This window comes from Panthera pardus, unplaced genomic scaffold (assembly GCF_024362965.1).
Source record: "Panthera pardus isolate Hobbes unplaced genomic scaffold, ASM2436296v1 HiC_scaffold_6, whole genome shotgun sequence".
In the NCBI taxonomy this organism is placed as follows: domain Eukaryota; kingdom Metazoa; phylum Chordata; class Mammalia; order Carnivora; family Felidae; genus Panthera; species Panthera pardus.
In genome coordinates, this window is record NW_026526991.1 from 19,139,739 (window position 1) to 19,150,113 (window position 10,375).

General features: G+C 39.2%; 1 long non-coding RNA gene across 1 annotated transcript; it reads left to right on the top strand.

Annotated features, from left to right (window-relative positions):
• Nucleotides 1–1,397: 1,397 nt before the first annotated feature.
• Nucleotides 1,398–5,406, top strand: LOC109265274 (uncharacterized). Its single transcript, XR_002079089.1, has 2 exons — nt 1,398–1,474; nt 5,059–5,406. It is a non-coding gene; the product is annotated as an uncharacterized LOC109265274 (long non-coding RNA).
• The last annotated feature ends 4,969 nt before the right edge of the window (nt 5,407–10,375 follow it).

The window sequence follows — 10,375 nt, forward strand, 5'->3', positions numbered from 1 at the left end:
GTAGTTCTACCTTTTTTCTTCAGCACAATCCAAGCCTGCATAGCACTCCTGGGTCTCTATTCTGACTTTCTAGAAGGAAAGAATTGACTGGCCAAGTTTGGATCATGTGCCCATTCCTCATCCAATCAACTGTGAGCAAGGCAAACCATGTGCCCTTTCCCCAGTGGGAGTAGAAGCACAGGCTCAGAAAGAGGAGTAAGGAGGTCAGGTAACTAAATTGGTTGCTGTGTCTTCCTTATGTCACCTAGTTCTCGTTTTGCTCAACATATTGTCTTCACATTTCATCTTTCTGTATTTTCATTCCAGAATGTTCTCTTCTCATTGTTCTCTGCTCTTATCTTTAAAAAGCACGTATCTATTTGAATCTTATTATTAAAAAAATTCTGGTTCCCATTAAAAAATAGTTTTTAAAGATAATGATCTTCATTTTCTAATCCAACACAAAGAAATGTGTTCCTTTTTTCTGCCATAAATTTTCATAGGCCTAGAGGAATCCTCTTTTACAGAGTGTATTTTCATACTCCTCAGAGGTTTCTCTTTGCTTCTCCTGAAAGTAGGAGAGACCTATATAATTGATGTTTGCTAATAATAGGGTATGTGACTTGCACTTTCCCCACTCACAAAGGTTTGGAAAAGTCCCCCTATTACATTGGGGCAGGGTGGAAGAGGGGCACAAACTGATGTGAACAAGTTCTTGCCCAATCCACCAGGCCATCTTCGGCTGTTGCTCTAATGGACTGAGAGGTGAAGTCCTCCACCCTGGTATCCTTATCCTCTACACTAAAAAAGGGCTGAAAAATCCACAGCCCCCTCCATGTACTCTATTATAAGTTCCAGAAAATTGCAATCCTCAAGATATTTTATCTTTAGTCTGTCGCAGCTTCACACAGAGCATATAGTGAATGTTCAACAAAAGTTTGATTTTATTTCTTTCTAAAATGAAAATATGTCATTTACCTGCCTGCCTATAGTCTTTGGTGTGTCATTAAATGCAGAGAGAATTTAAGTTTCTCATTTTGATTCTAAGTCCTTAATAAATTGGCCCGTACTTCCCCCACTCTTAGGAGAGAAGCTCTAACTACATTTTCATAGGCATCTTAATGGGTCATTATCAACTACTTTCAATTCCACTATATATGATTCATTCTCACACTTCCACGTCTGTTTTACTTGCATCATTTCCTCTATCTCAAATCTTTCTCCCTCCTCTCTGCATGGTAAACTTTCACGGATCCTTCCAGACTCAGGTCCATCATAACCTCTAACACCTGGGACAAATGTCAGAGTTAGACTCCCATCCTCTCTTCCCCCACAGCACCTACATCTATGCATCTATTAATGTACCCAATGCACCTTTGCAGAATCATTTTTTAATTTCTTTACTTTTCTGTCTCCTAAGTAGACTGGGAGCTATTTGGAAACAAGGACCAAGTATTTTTTAATTTCTGGATATCTATCTTCTACTTTGAACCAGGTAAGAACTCCATAAATGTTTGATGAACAAATCAATTAGTGTCTAGATATTAAGCTTGAAGATACAAAACCAAAAATACCTAGGTTGGTAAAACAACCCAGTCATTAGTTAAATATTAATCAATTGACTAGCCAATTGTTTCGTGTTACATGGTTAACTAACTTTCAAGAAGCTTGAGCAGTTAGTTATAGAGCCTCTTAATCCTAATTCACAGTGACACACCAGCCAGCTGTTAATTATGTACTCGGAGACAGGGAGGTAAATAAAATTCGTATTTATTGGGAAAGCTCTTCAACTTTCCCTTTGTCACATGAACTAAAACAAAGTGAACTTTGCTAGTAGAGCGCAAGGGAAACACTAATACCCTCTTCATGTGTATATTTTGAAGCTTACAGTGTGCTCTTGTCTCTCATGTAATCCTTAAAGCAATCCTGTGAGTTCGAGTATCGTAAGTTTACTTTACAAGTGTGACACTTTTAAGGTTCAAGAGATAAAATGACATACCTAAAAATCACTGTGCCAAAAGCGCTCAAATTTAAGTCGACTCCTGTGTTTATATCAGGTGTTCGTTTCATTTAATCAGTTAACAGAGAAACCCAAACAACAAGTACATTTAATAACTTGGTTCTGAGACAGCAACAAAATCAATAACAATTTATTTGCTTTACAATATATATGATATTCAGAAGCTTTCATATAATTTTGTTGGCTACATAAAACAGCCCTGCAGAGTAGATTGGACAAATACCCTAATGCCTGTTTAGGCGATGAGAAATCTGAGGTACAACGAGACTAGATGACTTTTCCAGGTTATTCAAAGTTAGTCAGTGACAGACCTAATTCCTGATTGATTGTTCTATCCACTCCCCTTGTAAAGCAATATCTTGATATATTTGAAAGGCTCAACAGTTACTAGAGAGTTAGCCCACTCTGGCGAAATCAGGAAAGATAAATGCAAATAATTAGCTCACGGGAAAGTGGCAGTAATGCCCTATGATGCAGTCCCTTTTGTACTGATTCTGAGTGAAGTCCTATACCATTAGTCTAGGGTAAATTTAAATGGTTCGTATTTTAGGGAATGCATTTTGAATTGTGTGAATTCATACATTTCCCTCAATTGAATTTTAAACCTTTCTTCTCTTCTACCTGAGCCCATGTACTCTCCCAATTTACATGTTCACTTCTATGATTATACACACAAACCATAAGCGAATATACACATGACTGCATAATCACCTCTTGTACACACAAACTTTATTTGCACAGACACACACACACACACACACCTTTGGATTATACTCCCCTTCCCCAATAGGAAGATCGTTATGGACACAGAAGACATACACATATCTCTTTGGATAACATCTCCTGTTCATATCCTACCCCCCACCCCTGTAACTAAACCTACACATACACAGGTACTCACACACAAATGCCAGGTTTCACAATGTTCAAGAATCATGTCAACTTTGAGGCCCTAAATGTGTCTGGCAAGTTCTTTGGACTTCACCCTAGTGACTGAAATTACTGCTTGGGCAAGAGAAGAGGGAAGAATTGCAAAGTAGGGAGAAGAGGGCAGTATAATCAGAAGGTAAGTTGGGAGACTTCCCTATCCATAAAGCCAAAGGCCAGAAAACAGTCCCAATTGAGGGCACCTATCTACAATTATTTCCCTGACTTAAATGTCACAATGCTTTAGAAAATTACCCCAATGAGCTTAATCTGGACATCCTTGAAGTCTTCTTTCACCTCCAAGAAAAAGTCCACATACAGTAGAGGAAAGACAACGGAGTCCTGGAGACAGAGACCTCAGTTTGAAACCCACGTCTACCTTGTAAACTCTCTGAGCTTCAGTTTTATCATGTGTAAAAGGAGATGATAATACTCACCACTTAAGTGTTGTAGTGAGAATTAAGTGAAGTGACAATATATGTAAAGTACCCATCATAGTCAATTAATGACGGGTTAAATGCTGTGTTATACTCTACATACATGAGATGTTACACAAAGCCAAGTTCTCTGGGGGTAGATGTGGGGTGCTTTTACAAAAAAATGGCATTTCAGCTGAATTTCTCATTGCAACACTAACAAAATTGGTAAGGAAAAACAAAATTTGGATTCTTCATAAAAATTAGGCAAGTATTTAGGAATTCTTTGCATGAGGCTTTGCATGAGGCTTTGATTTCCAAATAGCTAGATTCTTGCTTTGCAGGGAAAAGTTCAACTTTCTGCCCATATTTCCCGGCAAAGGTGGCAAGTGGGAATCAAGAATCTCAAGATGTGAGCTTTTTTTCTAAAAAAAATAGTGACCTTTAGTCAGGTGAGGGTGTAAAGAGTATTCACAAGTCAAACTTGAGATCTAGCTAGCCAGTGTGGCTATAACCTTAGAATACATGTCCACAATAGTTTCTACATTGTTTGTAGAAAAATAAGAAAAAGGTGTCTCAAAGATTAATTGATAACTTGAACAACCCATACATCAAACCACAGAGTTAGGTCTCTGTGACAGAGTGGGAAATAAGTTGGACTGGGAGTGAGATCCTTGGGAAACATCTAAAAGCCTTAGTTTCCCATTTATAAAATAGGGTTAATATTAGTGCTCATCTAGTGTCTTCTTATAAGGATTAAATGAGATATTGCATGTCAAGTGCTTAGAAAAAGGCTTTAAACAAGCGGTAATGGTAGTTATTATTTTTACCTACCTCATAAATTTATTGTAACAGTGAAACAAATGCACTGTAAAATATTATTTTTAGTTTTTTAAAGCACATTTAATATCAACTAAATGTATTTTGAGTAGGGGGAGGGGTTCTTAACTCAAATGTTCACTTTTAGCCAAAGTGGGTTTCTATAACATTTTATTTTCATTAATTAATTTTTTCCATCTAAAAGATCAGAATGTGGGGCATGCTCCTTCTACTTTCTACTCCCTTCCCGTCATATCACCCAGCTCTACTGGGCTTCATTAAAGAGAACACTCCCACCTAGCCCCCACAAAATGTCAAAATGAAACATGATTTTACCCAGAAACTGCTTACCAGTGATATTTGCAAAACATTTGTGCTCATCTGTCAGGCTTCTTGGCCAAACATGGCCATCCTACAAAGCTGTAATAAAACATGAAATAAACCTTTCCATAAAACATTTAATAAAGCTGTAAAAGTTAAATAGTTCATAATAAGCCACCATAAAAAAGCATGTAGCCCAGTTCTTGATCATTAACTTTCATTAGGGCTTGGAAGAAAACCCAGGCCATTCTTCTAAATTGCCCAGCTTACAGTGTGGAATTGAATCAAGGGTATTGTTCCCGGGATCCTCTCCACTTTGAAGCCAAAGGGATTTCACAGTTGTTTCACTGAATCGAATCTAAGATGATCAGATTCTTCTCACTGAGGTAAAATTAATTTGCAAAGAGACTTATTGAATTTCTTGGAATTCCTGCGTTAGATTTGAGAAGAGTGGGGATTTTTTTTTTTTTTTTTTTTGCTTATTTCTCTAAGTGTGATGTTAAGCAATAAGTGGATGTTGTTTTTGGCTGCTCAGCATTCAGTTCTCTTTCTTAACAGTGCCCTATTTCCTTTCAGAGAGATTCCATTAAATGGATTGTTGGAGGTTTGGGGTATCCCAAAAAACAGGCCCTGCCTTTCTCTAGGACAAGAATGAAGCATGTGATGGAGCCATACTAATCAAACTTAGTCTCCCAGGACTGGAGTGAATCTTCTCAGAGTGACAACACAGGAGGGATGGAGGAAGGAAATAAACAGTTGGTGCTCACTGGTTGTCTCATTCCATAGTGGCAACTTGATTGGTTTGTTCAATAGTTCCTGCTCCCAACCTCACAGTTTTGCTCAGATTTCTGTACTCATCAGGGTTCAATCCTCTGGCCCCCTCTTTGATTTTGTAAGTACTCAATAAATTCCGTTTCAGCTCAAGTTTTCCAGAGTTGTTCACCACTGCTTATGCTAAAGCATCTTAATTGCTACAGAGTGTCAAGTAATAATTATCATTGATTCCTATTTATTTTCAAAGCCAGAAACACAAGGTACAGGGAAAGCTGCTAAAAGGAAGAATTATGCAATAATAATTTGTCTACCTCACCATTCTCTTCATCCAAAAAAAAAAATCTATCAAAGGTTTGTCTATTACAAATTACATCAAAAAGAAATTAAATCAAATGACTGTCAAAACTACAGGAAAATACAAAAGGAAAAGCATAAAACTCATATCAAAAAATTCAGTTGAGGAAGTATAGACCAGAAATTTCTATTCCACACAAAATGATTTTAAATCCCCTAATAGCTGAGAACTTCATATAAATATTTGCCTAATGGCCTGAAAGGCACCAAGAAGAAATGAAATCCCTGTGAGTTGAAACCTTATAGATTACAGTTGGTGGCTCCAAATTGTTTGAGGTTAAGAGGATTTATGATTTATAAAAGACTAGTATTGTTAGCCCTTGCATAAAACAGCTACATCTCACAGGCTCATTTTTACCAGGAGCAGCTCCTTGGAGCCAAAATGATATACAAAATGGAACACTAGCTTCTATATTTTGTTCAAATCCCTTCGTCTTTCAGGCCAAGTTAATTTAAGTGAAAAAAAACTCAGAAACTTGGGAAGTAAATTGGCATTTAATACAGTTCCATCAGATCCTTTTTTTTTCCCCTGAAGTCTTACTCACTGAAGAAATCTTAATTAAGAAGAAGGAAAGGAATTGGTCGAAATGCATATATGATGTATTAAATATCTGACAGACCATTTGCACACTGACCTCACTGGTGAGCCAGAATACAGCACAAGCCTGTAACTAGGCTCAAGGGCAGCTTGAACCCATCACCACCGAATAATGGCTGCTGTCTTTTTAAAACTCTCCGAGGTTCACATTGTAGATTTCCTTCCAGTTTCCAGTGGTATGAGAGACACCGCCAGTATAAATCTTGTTGTCACAAAAGAACAAGTTATAGTATATATTCAACCACACACAAAAAAAAACTTTCAAATAACATTAAGTTAAACCCACAAAACCAAGGAGAGTCAGAAGCAAAGCTGAAACTCTGTCCTTAAGTCACCCCCATTGTGTTTAGATTTTGAAGAATACCAAACTCATCCTGGGGTATCACCAGGGCTGTGTCTACACAATATTAAGACAATAAGTCAAATTGGTTAAGAAAAAAAAATTTCAGCAGCAGCAAAGCAAAAGAAAAGAAAAGAAGAAAAATCTCGTAGTTCAAGTCTGGTTGACAAAAGAAATACAAACGAGTCTCCTTTTGTGAATTTTCATTTCAGTGTGTGGACTTAAATAAACACCCTGTCTGACCCCCACAGACCAAATGCTGAAAGAAAGGGAAGATGAAGCTTGGTGCAACTTGGAAGTTTCTGCCCTAGAATCATGGGTTCTAAGCAAAGGTTTTTATGAAACAGTGTTGCTATTATTTGGCTTAACAGTGTATTATCTTCTCTTAATACTTTTATGAATCAAATCTTCAATTTTTAAGTGGACACTTGACCTCAATAGTCAGGAGGCCTGGCTATCCCTGGGAATCCATTTTGAAGAACTAAAAGAATTGGCAAATCTGAGACATGAATGCTGTTTGTGAGGCAGAAAAGCCTGGTGGTCATAAGGACCTCAGTTTTCACGCTGATCCAGCAGTCACTTGCCAGCTGTGTGACTTGGGCCAGGAGCTCACCTCTCTGAGTGGTGGATGTTTCACCTATTAAATGAATAAAGTAGCACCCACCTTACAGGGTTTCCATGGGACTAACTGAGATATTTGTGAAGCCTTTAACATGGTGTCTGGAGCATGGTTAACCTTTCTTGAATGGTACCTACATCTGTGAGCATCAAACATTTCCAAAGAGAAAAAATAAGACAAGACCTCTTTAAGATCAAGATTGTAGGATGTTGAAGGTTTCTAGATGCAGAAAGAATTTGCTTTCATTACATGGAAAGTAGCTTTCACATAGGGAAAAGTCTACAGAAGTGAATCATTCATTCCACAAATATGCCAACTATGTGCCAGCCATTGGGAAATTCAAAGATGAACAAGATAGAAATGGTCCCTGCCCTCCAGAAAATAACAGTCTAGAGGACACGCACACATAGAAACAGGCAATTACAGCAAGGGTCCCATCTCTTACATAGTGTCCTGGTGCCCCCCCCCCAACATCCCCACCAGAAACCACACCAGGTCCCCTCCCTGTCTCACACTCCACTTCCTGTCAATCCAGACAGAAGACATGAAATCCTTGACCTGGGTCTTCCTGGGCCATAGGAGCTTCATAAGATGAGCAAATGGCTTCTCACTAATGACTGAACCTTAGAACTTGACCTGTCCTAGGCTACTGTTAGAAACTGAATTGTGTCTCCTCAAATTTCATATGTTGAACTCCTAACCCGCAGTACCTCAGACTGTGACTGTATTTAATGATAGGAGCCTTTAGAGGAGTGATTAAGTTAAAGTGAGGCCATTTTAGGGTAGGCCCTAATCCAATCTCACTGGTATCCTTATGAGAGGAATTTTGGACACATAAAAGAGACACCATGGACACACATGCACAAAACATCATGTGAGGACACAGTGAATAGGTGGCTGTCTTCAAGCCTAGGCCTCCGGAGAAACCAAAAGAGCCAACACCTTGATCTTGGACTTCTAGCCTCCAGAATTGTAAGAAAACAAATTTCTGCTTAAGCCACCCAGTCTGTGCTATTTTGTTATGGCAGCCCCAGAAAACGAATTCTGTTGCTTTCCTAGGTGAATGTAAGATAAAAGAGGAGCCTTTGTGCCCAAGAGGATACAGAAGTGTATTGGGTGAATGACAGAGGGTGTGCATTCTACTTTTAGAAGGATATGATGCTCAACAAAATCGACCATATCTCCAGAAAGGCCTTTTTTGATAAGGGCATTGTCAAACATCACTTTTACCCACCCAAGCACCTACTCACATATAATTTCCAGCAATATGTTCAATGGGACCTTTTCCCAATCAAATAAGCCCACCCAGGGGACTGCCACAGAATAATGCCAGGCACATAATAATGGTTGATATTTTATTGAGCAAATACTACATAGCAGCCACTGTTCTAAGCATTTTACACGTATTAACAGATTTAATCTTCACCACAACTTATGCATTACTTTCCTGTGGTTGCTATAACAAATTATGGCAAATTAACTGGAGGCTTAAAGCAACAGAAATGTATTCTCTCACAGTTCTTAAGTCCACATGGAACTGGCAGAGCCATACTCCCTCTGCAATCTGTAGGAGAGAAGCCTTCCTTGCCTCCTCCGGCTTCTGGTGGTGGTGGGCTATGCCCGGCATCTGTGGCTTCTAGCTGCTTCATTCAGTCTTGCCCCCATCATGACATGGTGCTCCCTGTGTGTTTGTTGTCCTATAAGAACACCACCAGCCATTGGGTTACGACTCACCTGACTTCAATATGACCTTAATGTAACCAATTGCATCGGCAAAGACGCTATTTCCAAATAATGTTACATTGTGAGGTTTCAGGGAGATGTGAATTTGGGGGACACTATTCAAGCCAGCAGAGGTAGGCACTGATATTGTTATGTCAGTTTTAGAGATTAAAAGCCCTGAGCACAGAGATGAAATAACTGTTCAAGTTCGCCCAGATAATCAATGGCAGAACCCAGATGGAGCTCCAAAGACCGTGTTAAGAGCTATGCGATGCTGCCTCTCGAAAAGTATTTCTTAAATGAATAAAATGGTCACAAATGGCTGAGTGCCAGCATGCCCTAATTTCCCTCCTCAGCATCCCTCTCTGAGACCGTTCCACCAGACTCATAAGTAATGTCCCTTCTCAAGTCTGCCCTCCACATGATCTCCAGATATGAGTTTCCAAAACACAGATCTGATCACCAATTCTGAAAAGATCTTATTTACAGTTCACAAAAATTGATAAATTCCTAACTTAGCACAGCAACCAATTATTCTTCACACACTGGACGAAAAGCTCCATGTGGGCAGGGATTGTGTCCATTTTTGGTCACCACTGCATCCTTAACAACATATACAGGTTCCCAGTACCTAGTAGGTCCTCAAAAGTCATTGTCAAATAAGTGGAAAAATGAATGAATGAATGAATGAATGGATGGATGATCTGGCCAACCTACATTTCTAGCCTCAGATCCTACTGATTTACCCACAACCATTCTTCACCACTCAGACCTCCTCACCAACCGTGTGCCTTTCCAGTGTTGTAGACACTCTTGGCAGCTCATATAATGAACCCCACTGATGTGCCCAAGTGACCTTTGCTTACACTGTACCCTGTGCCAGGTGTACCATAATCACCATCAGAGCCTAATCTAAACCTCTCCTTCCCAACAGGTATGTTTACACCCACATCTACCCACCCCCTGACACACATCTCAGACACACAAATAGCTTCCACTCACAAGAGTACCATCGAACTTTGTGCTGTCATCGACACTGCATTTGGTTTGCTCTATGACATCCAGTTGTAAAAGGTTTCTTCTTATCTCCACTCTTGCGAGGGGGAGGGGCTGTGTCTTCTCCATTTTATATAATCAGTGTCTAACACAGTACTCATCAGACAGTGGACATTCCATAAATGTTTGCTGGAAAATGACTGAATGAATAGTCTAATGTCAATGTGTATATAAACACAGATTTTACTCCTATTTTGACCAAGGTTTGACTGTGCACATACAGAATCCAATTCCCAAAAGATGAGGCAACTTCTTGGCTTTCAAAACTACCCAAGCACAGATGTCACACAGCTAAGGGAAGGCTGAAGCTGAAATTTTGATTCAAAAACATATATCCTAGGGGCAAACTTATTAAAATGCACTGGAGGCCCCTGCCACCCCCTGAATTCCTATTTGCCTATGTGATGGGTAAGTGAAATGGAGGCATGAA